At 45.4% G+C, this 17,784-nt stretch overlaps 1 protein-coding gene across 3 annotated transcripts in view; it reads left to right on the top strand.

Moving 5' to 3' along the window:
• Positions 1-17,784, top strand: part of SIPA1L1 (signal induced proliferation associated 1 like 1) — a 681,304-nt gene that overhangs the window by 607,440 nt on the left and 56,080 nt on the right. The gene's annotated exons all lie outside the window — the stretch shown is intronic.

The raw sequence follows: 17,784 nt of genomic DNA on the forward strand, positions 1-17,784 counted from the left end.
TCCCTGGTGCGCCTTCGGGTCCCACTGAGGAGGAAGGCACTTATGTTGGTTCTTCGCTGGCGGATTCCTTGACGTCGTATGCAACACCGAGTTCGACGCCCTGTCGACCTCATTCCCCTCCACAGATAAAGGGTGGGTCGCTGTCGGACCGCGCCCAGGCCGAGTCCCCTCTGGTGGTTTTCGACGTCGATACAATGCCGTCTCGGTGTCGGTCTACGCTGGTGCCGGTGCCTACACCTCCTCCGTTACAGGAGGTTGATATCACTCTGGACTCCCCGGTCCGAGGTCGTTTCGGTGCCCTTGGTGCAGGTACCTAGCGTTTTGTGGCCTTCGGATCAACCTCATGCTCCTCCACTTTTACTCTCTGGTGGACGAGTTAGTTTCCAACCATCTCCTACCAACGGTTTGTTTTCGCCCCCCAGAATGGCGATTGAGGCTAGTGCGGCTTTCGCACGGGCTATTCGCAGGGCTGCAGATATTCTTCGCTTTCAGCCCCCTGTGGTTTCCCTGCCCTCTGATCATTTACTGGATCTCCTCCACATGGAGCCTGTTGAGGTGGAGCCTTTGCTGCCCCTTGGTGTGTCTTCGTTTGACATCTTGCTTGGTACCTGGGCATGGCCCTCCTCTGGTGACCCTGTTGATCGGGCCGTTGCTCGCTGGCATTGTCTGGACGATCCTCTTTGCCTGTCCCTTCACCCTAGAGCTCAGGGTCTTGTTGTCCAGGCGGCTTTTGACTTGCAGCCTTCCTCCACTTTACCGTTGTTACCTCCCACTAGGGAATCTCGGTGGCTGGAGACATGTGGGTTCCACATTTTGGCTTCTGCCGGTACGGGCATCCGTGGCTTAAACACGTCCTGCGTGTTCACACGGGCTTCCATTGCTCTTTGGGACTTGGTTGAGCTCCTTCTTCCTTCTCTCCCAGAAGGGTCCGTGCTGACTTACCTAGTCTTATTCTTGATGGCTGGGGAATGGCACAATTTTCCATTCGATTGGCCTGGACGCTACCGACTCTGTTGGCAGAGCAATGGCCCGGTCAGTTGCTTTGCGCCGCCATGCATGGCTGCAAGATAGTCGTTTTCTCAACAACGTTCGGGACGCTCTTCGAGATCTGCCATTCAATGGTGTGGACCTTTTTATAATAATAATAATAATAATCCACACTTGTAAAGCGCACAATCACCCCGACTGTCACGCTGATTCAGCGGTCTCCTGTCTCATGTTGGGCCTCCCATGATTTGCTGGCCCTTGCAGCCTGGTTTTCTCAGCCATGTGGCTTGTCTTTGTCACATGTGGTGTGACTTTCTGTTGCTTTGACTTGATAGGCCGAGTTGCCTTCTTTGTTTTGGACCATGGGTTCATGACTTAATTCCCAGATGGTGTGAGCGGATGCTCCGCCATGTTTGCCTTTGGTTGGTACAGCTGGTCAGCTGGTTCTGCCTTCTTTTCAAATCCTCTGTCTGTGAGCTTGGCTCCAGGAGAACCCCCTTGCCAGGGTTAAGACTTACCCTATGTGGGGTATTTGCTGGCTGTTGTGTAGCTGCCTTCCTCCAAGGAAGGCTTGGTACGCTACTGTGGAGCATTCCTAACAGGGTTCTTCTGTGGATCACTCTGTCTTTTCTTTCTGCTGTATGCGACTCACAGATTGACGTCTCTCTATAGCACTTTCAGTTGTGGTTGGGATCTACGGTTATCCATAGTACATCGAAGCATCGGTATACGTTTCCTGCTGTGAGGCTTCTGCCAACACTGCCTTTTCCAAGGATGTTTTTCAGCATCGCTGTGCTCCTCTTTGTTCAGGTTGGCTGCTCTTCTTTTCGCCGGCCCCTGTCCCTTGGGGCCCCTTGTTCTGATCTGTTCAGGCACAGTTCTTCCACAGCTGCCACCCTGCCATCGTATAGCGCCAGGGCACAGCCGCTGCGCGGCACGCTTCTTAGTGTTTGCGCGTACCAGTAGTGCATCCTGGTCTAATTCGCTATAATAGGGTGTTTGAGTTCCTTTTTCCGCTTCTGCGGTGCTGGTTCTACCCTCCCCTCTTCAGGGTAGGTAATGATTTTTCTTACGTCAGCCTTGTCTGGAGTGGTCCTAGGCGATGGGATCTTTGCAATGTATGCCTATGCTGTACATTGCCTTGTGCCCTTGATTTCTGGGCACTTCCCCCAACAGGAGTTTTTTCCCTCTTTCCCAGCTGCTTTTCGCACAGGAGTTTTCCACAATCCTATTTTGGGTTCCTGCTGTAACGCTTTCAGGTGGAGTGTTCTCTTCAGGATACTCGCTCCTTTGGTCTAGACCATTACATTGATCCTAGCTGTTTCCATTATCATGTCTGGCTCCATCTCCTCATCTGTCTAGCGGGGGACCATGTGTCCACCCGGGCGGGTGGCTGATGTCGCTTACGGATCTGGACATTGTCCTGTCCGATCTACTCCAACATGGCGGTTGATACTCATTCTTACTGTGGTCCGGTTCTGAGTGATTTTACTTGTTGACGTCCACCTCCTCACGTGTCCTTGTGGAGGAGCGACTACTTGCCGGAGTGTCTTGTGTTCTGATACTGCCGGACTTTCTGGCCATGGGTCGGCATCCTGCCACTGCTGCCACACATATTTTAGTGTAGGTTCAACAGTGCTTTTTTCCGCTGTTGTGCATACTCTACCGGTATGCGCTGACTGTCATACCGTTTTGTCCTCTCTCTGGGTCTTGCTTCCGGTCGATCTATCAGATCCTGCGGATGCTTCGGACCCTAGACTCAGTTCCTCTTCTTCTACGAAGCCATGAACTCTCACTTCCGCACCGCCATTTCTCGGTCTGTGTGTCCTTTCTCTCAACCCGGTATACATACGGGGTTTTTGTGCTGTTCCTTGACGGCTTGTGTTGACTCTGCCTCCCATTGTTTTCCGCTCTTACTGAGCTTTGTGGTCTGGTGCTGCCTGCGCTGGCATTGCTGTTCCCACTGTGTTTAGTCACCTTGTTGACGGCTACGTTCTCACTGGAACATGGTGGAGTTCCGTCGCAGAACCACCTCCTCTATGGGTATGGCTTTGGTATCTATTCTAAGTTAAGGAATCTGCGGCTAGATGTCTATCAGATGGACGAGTTACTTACCTTCAGTAACGATGTATCTGGTAGAAACACACTCTAGCCGCAGATTCCTTAACGCCCACCCATTCTGCAAGAACCTTTTCAGGTTGGGTTATCTGTATTCGCCTCCCTCCGGGTGACTCTGCCTTTCTGCGGGGTGTCATCATTCACTCCTCCACAGGCTGCTTCATTCTGTTTTGCTTGCTCAACAACCATTCTCGTTTTTGGGTGGTATTCTCATGTTGTGTTCTTTTACATCCCTACGACCGGAGTCGTCTAGGGTGGGGTCTCCTCATGCCCCCCCCCCCACCTTTCTCAATCACCTTGGGGTCCTTTACCTCCTCGGCGGTCCCTTGGATTGAAGTCTATTGGCTCTGCCTCAGTCTATAGGTCTCTTACAAGATGGGTTACCATTGCTCCTCTGTTTCGGACTTGTTGCCCTTCATAGTTATATATTGTGGTTTCAGACTTTGTAGTCTGCTATGATATTTTTTAATCCACTCCACTTGATCCACTTGGCCCACTTGAGCATCGGCTTCTCGGCACTGGAAACCCATTGCGGCAATTCCCCGGGGCTACATTCGAATCCCCGTTCTAAGCAGACCTGCAATGGCGGTCTATGCTACGGCAATTCTTAAGCGTACTCCATCACATATGTGAACCGCGAACCATTGTGTATTTAAAAGGCATGAATGTTTAATGTCCTGATGATGATCCCGCTATTCTTTAAGGGGATCGAAACACCGTCGACACCTTACACTGGATGATTTGATTATATGATTTGCTAAATCACAACAGTGTATTCTTTGTAAATATTCGTCTGCAAAATTTGGAATATATGCAGACTGCCTACTCTTGCCTCACCTGTCTATGTAGGTCACAAATGTCTCTGTACTGTAGTAGGACACAGGCTGTGTCCCACTTTGATATTGTACTGAATTGATTGATTATACCTACATTCGTGTCATTAAACCCTGTCCGGCTGGACAGACTATATAGATTTCAATCTTGATCTATATGTATCTTTCATTATTCTCTACTTGTTAGGGACCACTGTTCCTTGAAATAATGATATTTTCTAACATCTTCTGTCTCACGGGAGGGTTAGCCTTTGCTTTTGCGTGGTTGCTTCTCAGAGCAGTGCTCTGCTCTTTCCCTTAACTATTTTTCAGTATACAGTGCCCGGTACTGCTGTCTCACCATTCAAATTCTTTTCTTTTTCGCACACTGTTCCCATAATCTCAGTTTTTGGTGGTTGCTCCGTGTTGTGGCACGGAAAGGTTTCTCAGACGAAACTGATGTCAGCGCACCGGGAGGGGCTTATATGGCTCTGCTGACGTCACGTCCGTGGACGACGTCAGGGCGGAGCCTTGCGGCGCCGCCCCCGGCGCGCAGAGGTGCTGCTGCGGAAAGTTTTTCGATTCCAGTCTGACGCCTGGGGATATTCTAAGTTAAGGAATCTGCGGCTAGACTGTGTCTCTACCAGATACAATGTTACCGAAGGTAAGTAACTCATCCAACAAGATCAAAAACACTTTAGTTTGAGACAGGAACATCAATTAGAACTGCCTGGAATCGCATCATTGTTCAACAAAACACTTCTACTACTTGGTATTGATAAATAATATTAGGGTACATTATAAAGTGCACTTGTGTGGTGATTTACATCTAAGATCAATAATGAAAGAGCGCAGATTGAATCGATCTGCTATCACATCTTTAAAAACAAAAACTCATAAAATGTATTTTGCTGTCAATACCATCAGAGAACATTTTAAAATGGTTTCGTTTTTCGCACCACTCTTAAAAATCCTTACTCCCAAGAAATGGTAAAAGCTTTCTTAACCACTTGGATGCTATGGCATGTCCAACTACTTCATGTAATTTCCATTGAAATGAATGGGCACTGCATGACGAGTTACCCTTGTCATTAGCATCCAAGTGGTTTTAAAGAAACTACCTACCGACCCCCTAATTTAAAGTAAACCTATATTAAAGTACCAGGATTAAAGTGCAATAGATACAATGTACCTGTGCAGAATCTTGCAACTAGCAGCAGCAATTGAGAAGCACTTGGACCAGACTTAAATTTATCAGCAATAGTTAAAGTGTGGTTGTGCGGCATCTAACATCGAACAGCAATCCAGACAGTAGAAGAAAAAGGATAATTTGTTCTTTGTAGAACAGGCCCTTAACAACGAAAATTGATTTGGTATTTGGTGTCCAGATACTACAGGCAGGAAAATATTTTTTTTAACTATGGTTCAAGGGTCATTCACATTGCTTCTAGAACAATTTTATAGGATTAATCACACATTTTTCTGGCTAAAGATCAGTTTCTCCTTAGATTTTTTTTATTCTTGCCAGACCTGTAGCCTTTGTGTTAGCATCAGAATGGGATTTCATTTCTTTCTCTCGCAGACAATTGAGAAGTTTGAGTACATTGCTGTGTTTTCCCAGGTCCCCATAATAACTTCTGTTGAATACTTTTGTCTAGACACTGACAGATAAACTGATATCTCAGCAGTTGATCAGTGAGGTTGTCAACTAAATGGTCTGAAATCGATCTGTGTTGTAAAGTAGGAGTCTACATTTTCACCATGTCGGAGTCCTTTTAATTTTTTTTTTTTTTAAAGTCGCAAAATTACCAATCTGTCTTGGATATCAAACCTACAGCCGGTCTGTGATGAGGCAGAGAAACAACTGCAGGGCGTTTTACTTTATAGATATTTGGGCTTGGACCTTTTCCTGAGACTGGCCCTTACTAAACAGTTTGGACTTCTGTACTTTCTTGTGCTAACATTACAAGCCATTCCGTTCTAAAAGTGTTTCCTGCTACATGCCTGTTTTGGCAGTAGGTCAGATTATTGGACTGGCACATGGAGGTGTAAGTAAGTTCATAATGGACCTGTTGGAAGCGAACTGCCAAGATTACTGAATATTTTCCCAGTTAAAATATGCACATTAACAAGGCTAGAAAGTAACATGGTATTCCCCTGAATGAATTCTCTGGATTTAATGAATCCCAAAGGCATGATGGTCCATAGCTCTGAAAATGATATTTTCTCATTTTCTAATTGTGGCAGCTAATGAGTTAATATTCCATGCCTGGGTATCATTTTTGCCTGCACAGCGCTTGCTAAATCCCATGTAAACAACAACAAAAAACCTTAACAGGGGCTTAGAGCCCGTACATTACTTTCCCCGAATTACCATTTGTTGGCACCCATGCCGCCTTTGTTTCCTTGATTCTGATTGGTTAGCACCTCATGCTCCTTCCTGCTTCCTCTCGGGGCTTTAACTTCGAGTGGGCATTCAGCGTTGTCGGCTGTGAAGCATAAACCAAGTACAGTTTCCTGTTTGTGGACAGTGCCCTTCCACAGGCCGCAGGTTCCTCCAGGTACTATGTTTTTTGTGGGACATCCCATCTTTGAGTACATGTCCCTGCAGTACTGTCCCGCACCCTCGTCTTGCTTTCACCACCTCCTCCTACTGACCATTGTTGGTGTTCCCTACCACCTCCCCACTTCCCGCTTCCACTGTTGCTTCCCACATGTTCTTGGTGTTTACCACCCCCCCTCCTGCTGTCCATTCTTACTTCTCTCCCTCCTCCCCACAGCTACCTGGAACCAGCAGTGGGGCAGGGTGGGGGGAAGGGGCGGGGAGGGGGTATCACTTCCCTCCCGGCAGCCGGCTGCTGCCTCTCCTAAGTCCTGTTCCTGGCTTCTTGGGGGAGACCGGAAGCACCAGGGCTCCCAGGCTCCCTGCAGCCAATCACAACGCGATTGGTCTGAGTGCCGTACCACGGTGCTCAGCCAGGGGCTGTAGGGGTGGGCATGTTCTCAACGCATTCTGTAATGCAGCCTGCTTGGATAACACGGTATGTGCGCATGACTGTTTTGGGCGGCCTGAGAGGGCTTGCCTAACACTCATGCTCATATAGGGAGTGCAAACCACTTCTCCCCCTGCTCTGAGAGTAGCCCGCCCCATAAATAATCTCGAGTTATCATTTTCTTTGTTTTTTTACCCTGCAGAAAGCAGTGGGGCAACGCTCTTCCTCCTTAGTGGAGGAGCTGCCACTGCCCCCGCTTCTTTCTATATGTATGCTTCACTGCAAACTACACGCTTATCTTTCAGAAAGAAATCCTCTCATGTCCCAGAAATGCCTTGGGCTGCTACTGCATTGGTTGCACCCTTGCCATGCGAACTGAATCAGTGTTTTCTATGGACTGGGAGTGACTTCTCGCCTAAACCAAGCGCTGCTTTTGTGCACTTTCGTCTGCAAGCTACTAAACGAGCCCTAATCTCACACTCGGTATTTCATGCTAATGGCCCTGTAAGCAGTTTGATCCATTTAAAGTCCCCTTTAAATGTTTCCGTGGCTGTGTGCTGTGATTTTAGAGACGCGAGATTATGTAGTGGTAATGGCACATTTGTCGGCTGAAGGCATATAAAAATGTCTCGGTGCAAACGTGAAAATTGACAAGCTTTCAGTCGCCAACTGTCCCTTCATCTTTAATGTATTCTTCTGATTGGTCCTTTGTAAAATGATCCTATAAGAAGGAGGTGAATAATGCTAGTCTTAAGTATTACAATAATACGTTGTGACCGGCCGCATCTACAGGTACAGGCCGTCTCCAAATTTGTTACGCCACTTATACCTGCACTAGGGGTTGGCAGAATTTGTGTAGTCGCGCTCCGCGAAAGGGTAAAAAATCTCCGCGAGCACGCAGAGTTCCGCGGACACATGGAATTGCTTGTTCCGACTGTTCACTGCTTTTTTCCTGTTCCTTTTTTCCTGTTCGCGAATGCTGTTCGCGTGCTCTGGGGGAAATATCTTGTGACACGCATTTTGAAAGCAGGAATAAACACAAAATTCCTCAAAAGCCGCGGATCGTGGAATTTTGGGCAATTTCGCAAAGTCCGCGAGCGGAATGGAATTTACCTCCCAGGCCTAACCTGCACCTCCGCAGACAGAGCAGTATGTCTACAGACAACCATCTGCAAACCATCCACATGCATAAAACAGTTCTGCAGACAAAGCAACAAAGAAACACCTACATGCACACTGACGTACAGGCATACATGCACAGGTAAGCACACATGCATTGATTTCAGCACCTAACCAGCACTCAGAACAAACACACACAAATGCAAGCAAATAACACACAGCGCTACAATTCACAACACACAGCCACATAAACACATTCAAGTACTTTTACTTGGTTGTTGGGTGGATGCCTGAGTGAAAGGATCAATGGATACATGGGGGGACATCTGTGTCGGCATACACAGATAAGCTGATTGAATAGATATGAAAAAAATATTTTGGAGGTTTATAAAACTGACATTATAACCTATTTTTCTGCTTTCACACGATTGTAGTAGTCTCTTATGATGGTAGCTTGCCATGGTCTGTTGCATCAGAAGTAGCACAGTTTTAGTACACGGTTTCTAGATCAAGTGCAACAAGCATTGGCAAAGCCCATAGGTTTCGCTTATGCATTTTGTTTTTTAACCACATGAGCGCTAGCGAAATTCCCCTCCTGTGCTCTTCTTTACAAAAACCCATTATTCATGACGAGCTGGGCTCGTCATGAGCGTAGCAGGAGGCTACCTCATGATGAGCCCAGCTCGTCATGAGTGTCGAAGGGGTTAAGTTTGAGCCATGTTGCACAGCAGCTCAACTGCTGTGCAACATGTAAAACATTGACAAAGTCACTAGATTTTGCATAGGCAAAACATATTGGCTTTGCCAATGCTTGTTTCTGAAACTTACATATTTTCAAACCTCATTTAATTTTGACATGTGGTTCTGTAAATATTAGCAATTGAGTAGGTGGACAGTGTGTTCTTAAGCACCAGGGTCAAATTTACTACGAGTAGAAGCAAAAAACAAAAGACAAAGTATTTAAAGCAATCCTGCTGGTAGATGGGCTCATTGGTATACATATTTTCAGCAAGTAGGCCGCCTGGGTGGACATATACTTGTGGGACGCTTCTGTTCTTTATAAGGGAAAAGCTGTACTTATTGGGGCTTTTTTTTGGAGCGGGGTGGAGGAGCTAGAATGGGAGGAGGGATACAGAATGGGTGGGGTGTTTCTTTCACATGGACAAGATGTTCATATTAGGAAGCCTTCCGACTAACCAAGTTCTCTGAAAATCTCTGTGGAATTTGGAGTGCTAGAAAACAATTCCCGGGGAACTTTACTAATCTCAGTGTGATAAAGGAGCTATCTTATGTAGTTTTTTTTTTTTACATTGAAAAATCAAAGGGAAGATGCCGGACAACTATGTCTCTACTTGTTGATTTTTTTTGGGGGAGGTTGAGGGAGTGCTATAGCATAATGGAGCTTATTTTTTCAACCTTTCGTTCAGGTAAGCGGCAGCTCCCAGGAACACAGCTCTTCGGAGGACTGTTGGGAGCTAGTAGCACAGAGTGCTTTTATTCTGATAGTCTGGCCAGTTCACACCATTGCATCTAGAGTGCAAAAGAAATTCCAGTACTCCTTACCTTTCAACTCTTGTAGCTGCTTTACATCACAGACTTCTCCTGGTCTGTTCTACTCTGTGTTTGTTTCTCTCTGCTGCAAGGTTTCTGTTCTCACTTATTCCTTGCCTGCTTAAAAGGACTATTAAGGTTCTGTAGCGTTTATTTTCCAGAGTGCAGCTCTGAATTTGGCTTTCCAAATACCTTTTGACTTTAAATGTTCGATGTATATGGCTGTTGCAACATGTAAAAAAAATGGGTGCTCTGTCTGACACCGCCCTGAATTGACCACAACTTCTATTCTTCCCCGCCACCTTGATCAATATTTTCCTCTTTGTGATTGGGAAACATCCAAAATAGTTTTCCCTTTAGGTGAATTGTGTTTCTGAGGGGCCAACATCTATTTCATCTGACTCCATTGGGGCCGAATGTGTCGCTGCTCCTGTGTGCGGAAAAGGACCAATAAAAGTGGTGCAGTGCTTCAAGTAGCAGGAAGAGTTATTGGTGGAAAAGATGTTGGGAAAAGTGGCATCAGGAGCACTAGTTTAGATGTGTTCATGCTTGGGGTATATAATGAGAACTAGGGCATTAAAGGCCTCTCATACATTTTGGATCCAGCAGAGCAAGAGGACATCTTTGTGCCATTCTCTCAGTTTTCTATTTTCCAATGAGCCAGCAACAGTCTACACACCGTTATTCCCCAAGACCCCAAAACGTTCCCTTCCATTAGGCTTTCTCTTTCCTCTGCCTCAACAGTTGCCTCATCATCTGTCATTTGTGGATTGGGTACTTCCAAAGAGCCTCACATCTGGCCTAGATCCTAAGATCAAGGATGTTGGATATAGCCTCCATCTCCACACTTACCTTCCCCCTTCTGTTCGTCTGTATCCACCCCGGTGGACATCGCAAAGGTGTCTGAATGGGCAAAGCAGATTGATTAGATTTAAATGGCAATATAAAGATAGGAATCATCAATTTTAAAACAACTGCATTCCCACGTAGACGGTCACCTTTTTTTTAATTGATGTATGTTCTTTCAGTGCCCAGTGACTCTGACCATATGCCTAACTTCAGCCAGATGAGTACCTGATCTAAGACGCATAGAGTTTCCTGGTCTAGTAATCGATTGTTTGATGTCTCTTCACCATCGCATTGTAGAAGATACAGACAGCAAAAATAAAGTTGCGCAACCGTTGTCATTATTCTAATACAGCTACACTGTAATTGCCTGAAGTCCATCGGCTAGGGATGAGGTAAGCCTACCTAACCCAGCAGCTCCTGGAATCCACATCCTTCCCAATAGGGCATAGCACGTGTCAGAAAATATCTGGTGACTACCTAAGATTGGAACTGACAAAAGTATCTCCTAACAAACCATCAAAAAGTGAGTTTTCTATAGCCAGCACCCTCTTTCCACCTAGAACTGTTCCCACACTCGCTGTTAATCAAATCACTTCCCCCTTATACCCAGCGTGATATACCAGAAATTGTGTTAAACTCCAAACTATACCTCAATCTCAATTTCAGCTGCACTTGCTATGAAGATAAAAATATACACATCCTGACAATCACTTGACAGTTGTAGAGGCAATAATCATTTGGAATTTGGATTACATGTATTCTATATTGATGTAGCATTTCTCTAAACCATTTATCAGATAGGAGCATATTGCATGTCCTGCAGAAGGCCTTGCGTAACAGCAGAGCTGCACTCCCTACTTATTCTTCTGGAATTTCAATCTTTGTTTGACACGATCTACCTAACCAACATTGCTGCACACCAATGTGCCTCTAAGCTATTTGGCAAAATATATTGTCATTGTAAGATGTTGATTTCCCTCTCCAAAGGTCCACCCAATGAATTTGTGTGTATTAAAATGTATAACTTTTTAAAGTCTTTTTTTTTTATTATATTAACGTGCTAATTTTATTAGCAAAAATTGTAATTTTTATTGTTTATAAATTTGTTGTTCTCGTAGGAGAACTGAATCAAATAAATTATTTCAAATTATTGTCATTTTAAGAGGGCCTAGCTCTCTTCACTGAAAAAATGTTTGCTGCTGAAAGTCACAAACATCAAAAGGTAATGACCCTCGAACAAGCTTTTTGAACATGTGCTTACTTATTCTGTACTGCATTTCTACTGAGACTAAAGAAAAAAGAATAAAATATTACTTTTCCTGAACCACCTCACCAGTGAAACATTTTCTTTAGTAAGTAGCAGGGGTCTCTAACCTTTTTTTGTAGTGGGAGATACTTCTGATCAGTGAAAAGCATTGTGAGCTACTGAAGGCTAAACAACATGTGCATTGTTACCAGGAACCTCATACCCAGCTTCATTGACTTTAAGCCTAAAGTCCATAGAGCCGGATACTATGATTTGAAAATAATACTTTGACTATGGGCACACTGCCATGTGTGTCAGTGAGAGCGTGGTCTTTGGAGATTTGTGAGCATGTGTGCGTTTGAATGGGATTTATTTGTATGGGTGACTGAGAGCCTGTGTCGTATATACTTGCAGCACAAGACATACCTTTCGCCTTACAATCATTATTTTTAAATGAGCGAAATTAAAAGTATAAAAAATATTCTGCAAAAATATTCATGATATGGAACATTTTACTGCATTTAAATATTTTCTTTTTTTAAAATGACTGTATTTTTCAGTTATACTTATGACACAGTGTAGCAAGAGGCCTGCTGTTTGGAAATACGACCCTTTGAAATGGGAGAAAATATAAATGACTAGTTAACTTAATCAGTAAAGTAACTTTTCCTTTTAATTTTCTCCCATTTAAAAACATTCCAAAACATCATTTTCTTCACAGCTCCAGTATGGAGTTGACAAGGACTTCAGTGCTTCAGTTCACTCTGGGCCGTGGTCCTAAATCTGTCTGAGAACTGCTCATTATCAGGCCCTGCTATCTGCAGCCTAATTATTATAATGTAAAATAGACACAGCCTTCCCTTAACTTTGAAAGGAAAATATGACCTTGTGGTATTTAAAAATAAGCTCAAGGCTGTGCTACTCGGAGGGTGACTGGCAGCTACTGGTAGTTCGTGATCAACTGGTTGGAGACTTCTGAACAATAGCCATGGTTTACGTTTCTGCTGTCAAGAACTGTAGCCAATGTCATTAACAGCATAGCTACTACAACCTATATCAAACTGTTTAGTGTTTAGGCTCTAATATTATTGCTCAATCACCCAAACCGAAGATAATTTGTTGTAATGTTAAAAAAAACTCCTGTCCATAGCAATTGTCGCCGCATATACACATGCTCCGCATACTGCTGTCTAGTGTTTGGCTCGGATAATTGCAGCTTGTTTCTCTTCAAAGAAGCCTTTTGTGTCAAGAGGTGTTCATGACTCCTCTTGTCATTGATGCGTCTGGTATGGACTTCTTTCTTAGATTGGGTTCAGACGTGAGTTAGCGTAGCTCCTGTTCTCAACAAGTTCGTTGGTCCCCGTCACGGAGCAGTGTCTGTTGCCTTCCACCACGTTTCAAGAAGTTGCTGCAATGCATTTTCGTTCTAAAAGCTCCTCGAGTCCATTGTCATCGAGCAACCGGGCCACTTGAACCCCTGAGGCCTTTCGGGCTACTGAGTGCCAGACCATCTTCAGAAAATGATGCACTTGAGGTTATGGAATGGACACCCTTCTGAAGATGCACGCAATGCCTTTCTAAATACCCCGATCTTCACGTTTTCTTCAATCTCTGCCTCTCGCCGGAGCATGACAAGAGCCTATGCAGAATGTCCAGATTTGTTTCGGAAATGCTGGGTCTCCTTAGTGAGGCTGATCTACTCAGCATGGAAGAAGAGGAATAAGAAGTTGTCACCTGACCTTCCAGCATGCCAACCCAGTTCGGAGATAGTTGACTCCCATATCTTTAATCCAAAAGAGGCAGAGCTTCTGGAAGAAGAGGAGGCACCAGAGGATGCTCTGTCCACCTCGGTTGGCCCCGGTCCTCATTTGAAAACCACGCCCTGAGTGAGTACTATTAATGAAACAGCCATATGCTCTGAAGCAAGAGACTGAGGAAAGGCCAATTCCTGACAGACCATAGGCCCACTACCCACACTTGCTATGCTGCTAACTGGAAGCGTTTAGCCCACTGTTGTACCCAAAGTACATAAACCATCTTACACCTATGGTACTAGACTTTTGCACCTGTTACGTATACAAAAGTCTGGTTTAGTCTACACATCCATTCACCTACACCTAGCTGCCATTACTGCATACATGCAGAACAGGGAACACTCTTCCCTCCTTAAGATCCCAGTTATTAAAGCTTTTGTAGAAGACCTTAAACCTGTCATTCCAGTAAGGGTAGGTCTAGTCCCAGTCCGAAATCTCATTATTGTCCTTGTCAGACTTAAGGGGTTGACTTTTGAGCTTCTTTATTCATGTCCTTTGCAGTTTCTTTCTTGGAAGGTTGCCGTCCTAGTAACAGTCATGTCTCTTAGGTGTATGAACGAACTACAGGACCCCTCATTGCAGGAACCCTTTTTTTTTGGCTCAGAATGACAGAGTGGTTCTTGGAACCAATCCTTTCTTACCCATGGTAGTCTCAGTTTCCCACCTTAATTAGACAATCGAGCTTTTGTTACATGACCCGACTTGGTAGCTGAAAGAGGACTCCACACACTTGATGTCAAGGGTGAGCTTATATATTATCTATCTATCTATTCAAAGTTTTATATAGCGCGAACAAGATCTTTACAGATATCAGAGCGCTTCACAGAAACAAGGGGGGGGAGTGGGCAACAGGAAGGTGACTAAACATATTATTGGGTACAGTATAGTAAACGATAGCATAATCGGATAGCAGTCATGTGCTGATAAGATACCAGTAAACACTCAGATAGACAATAATATAAGGCGGTGCAGAGTCTTTGATCCAGCTACAATAGAGATCAGGAGAGCTCAGGCTATAAGGATATCCATATCACTACTTAGAGTTACTGAGAACAAGGGTTAGGGGCAGCAAGGGGGAGATTCAACAAACTACTGTGCACAGGGTAGTAATAGGTAGTAAGTGAATAGCATAATAGGATCGCAATCATGTATGAATAAGAAATCATTGGACCATCAAGTAACCAATGTTACAAAGGCGGTGCAAAGTCTCTGATCAACAGCAATAAAGTTCAGTTGAACTTGGCCATAAGGATGGCTTTCACTTCTTTCTTGAAGAATGCAGTGGAGGAGATGAGCCTTGTTTCAGGAGGGAGTGCATTCCAGATCCTGGGTGCCGTTCCTGAGAAGGAGCGTTTGTAAGTTTTTTCCTTACGGAATCTGCGAGTTTTCAGGAGCAGACTTTTTGTACTTCTATTGGATCTCGAGCCTCCTGATATAGACCACTTTTGAGTGAGGTAGTTGGGTGCCTTGTGGTGTATGGCCGAGTGTGTCATAACGCAATTTTCAGCTGTATTCTGGCTTCAAAGGGAAGCCAATTCAGGTATTTCAAGTCAGGGGTTATATGAGAGTGTTTTCTTGAGCCAGTAATGAGTCTCGCGGCAGCATTCAAGGAGGATCTTAGGGGTGCGGTTGTTGATAGAGGGAGTCCGCTGAGGGCCACAATTCCATAGTCTATGCGGGGGATGACTAGGGCTTGTACAGTAGTTAGGGAATCTTTGACTGGGAGGAAGGGTTTAAGTTTCCTCAAAGTGTTGATTTGGAAATTAGCTCCTTTCGTTGCTTTGCTAATGTGCTGTTGCATATTGAGCTTTGCGTCAAGTGTGATACCTAAGGATTTCGCAGAGTCCACGATGGTGGGTCGGACATTGAGTGCTGTTAGGTGATTGAGCCAGATTTGGGTGGTGGTAATTTTCGCAGGGGGTGATATCAGGAGGAACGCAGTTTTCAGAGCATTTAGTTTGAGGTGGTTGTCGGCCAACCACGATTGGGTGTTTCTAAGTGTGTAGTTCAGAAGTTTGATATCTTCCGGGGATTTTACCTTTAGGTAGAGTTGAGTGTCATCGGCATACATATGGAAGTGTACATTGGATGCTTGGAGCAAGGTGGCAAGTGGTTCCATGACGAGGTTGAACAGCGTGGGTGAGAGGGAAGATCCTTGTGGGACGCCCAAATCTACTGGCACAGGTGAGGACAGCACATTGTTGATCTTGATCTTCTGAGACCGGTTGTGTAGGAAGGAAGTGAACCACTTGAGCACAGTCCCGGATAAACCCATTCTAGTATTTAGGAGCTCCAATAGGTTCTCATGTTTGACCGTGTCAAATGCTGAGGAGAGGTCCAGGAGGATGAGGAGGCAGGAGTCGTTGCGATCAAGGATTTGGAGGGCGTCATCAATTATGTGTGTCATGGCCGTTTCCGTGCTGTGTTTCGCTCGGAAGCCTGATTGAGGGTTGAGGAGGTCGAACTGGTCAATGCGTTTTGTTAGTTGGAGTTGCACACATTTTTCCAGCAGTTTGGCCAGAGTGGGGATATTGGTGATAGGGCGGTAATTGTTTAAGTCCGCCGGGTCAGCTGTAGGTTTCTTGAGTATGGGCGTGACTTGCCCCACCTTGAGGGAGTCTGGGATGAGACCTTGTTGAAGGGAGCTGTTAATGATTTTAGTCCAGAGTGGGAGGAGTACGGGGGTGAAGTCTTTTACAGCATTAGCAGGTAGGGGGTCTGTGAGGTGATTAGAGGGCTTCAAGGTGCCGAGCAGTTTGTGTATTGCTTCTTCAGAGTAGGTGTCGAAGGACGTCCAAGATGCGTTATTTTTAGGTTGTGTGTTGGACATTTTGATGTGGCTAGGGTATCGGCTTACATCATTGAGGAGGTCACATCTTATGTTGTCGGTCTTTAGCTTAAAGAAAGCAGAAAAGTCTTCACAGAGTGGGATGTCGTTTGGTGTGTCGTTTGATAGTAAGGGTTGCGTCTTGGTTTGAGTTTTGACTAGTTCGAACAGTTTTCTTGGTCTGTTTTTTGCTTGGTCCAGCTGGAGGCTGAAGAAGTCACATTTTGCACGCTTGATTTTCCTAAAGTAGGCATTTCTCTTGTTCTTAAGCATTTTGCGATGCAGTGATGAGGGGTCAGATCTCCATGTGCGCTCGGCCATTCGCATAGCACGCCTGTCTTCATTGAGTCTGCCGTCATACCAAGGGTTCGAGATCTTGGTGGGGACTCTCTTTAGTTGCAGTGGAGCGGCTTCATTGATTATTGAATTCATAGAGTCGTGGTAGTGGTCAGTCAGTGATTGAACATCGGAGGCGCCAGGAGGGGGAAGGAGGCGACTGGAGAGGTGGGGAGGCAGGGAGTTGGGGTTAAGATTCTTCATGTCCCTTTTCCAGATCTTAGATTTGGTGGGTTGAGCCGTGGCAGGTTTGACTTTTTCATTGATGAAGAAGGTGATAATGTGGTGGTCTGACCAATCACAAGGTTGGATTGCCCCCAATTGGGTAGAGTCCTCGTTGGCGATGATGAGATCAAGTATGGAGCCTTTGTCGTGTGTTGGGCTGTTGCATATTTGGGTGAGGTTAAGCGCGTTAAGGAATGTTTTGAGACTATTCACCACTGCGTCTTTCTGATCATTCCAGTGGAGATTGAAGTCACCCAGGTAGATTTACGTGATCTGTCGGCCAGCGTTGGATGAGATCGTGTCCATGAGTTGTTGGGTGAAGATGAGATTGTCCCCAGGCGGGTGATAGATGAGATGTAAAGCACATACAGGTTTGCCCTCGCTGGAGATATCAAGACAGAAGAGTTCACAGGACGTGAGGGAGGGGGAAGTGACTTTAGTAACTGAGAGGTTGCTCCTGAAGATGCATGCGATTCCCCCACCCGTCTTGCCGGTCCTGTCGAGTCTAATGATGTGGTAATTGGGGGGAACTAGTATGTCCATAATAGGTGTAGAGGCTTCAGTTAGCCACGTTTCAGTCAAAATGGTTAGGTCAAGATCCATTGATGTGACGAGATCTGCAATGTTGGAGAAGTGCCTCTGGGCCGATCTGCAGTTGAGTAGGATGCATTTGAGTCTGGGGGTGAGAAGGGTGTGTCGAGTGTTCTAGAGCGAGGGGGATTTTTCTGAGATTGTTGGGGACGGAGCTTCTGCTACTTAGAGTTGGGTGCCTAGTGGGATTTGTGAGAATTGTGGGTATGGGGAGTTGTGTGGACGATGGTGTGTTTTACCGGGCCTGGGCCAAAAGAGCGGAGGAGGGTGTCTAAGTCGTGGTCCGACAGGGAGTTAAGAGCGCGACGGGGGCGGC

Source organism: Lissotriton helveticus, chromosome 9 (assembly GCF_964261635.1).
Source record: "Lissotriton helveticus chromosome 9, aLisHel1.1, whole genome shotgun sequence".
Classification (NCBI taxonomy): Eukaryota; Metazoa; Chordata; class Amphibia; order Caudata; family Salamandridae; genus Lissotriton; species Lissotriton helveticus.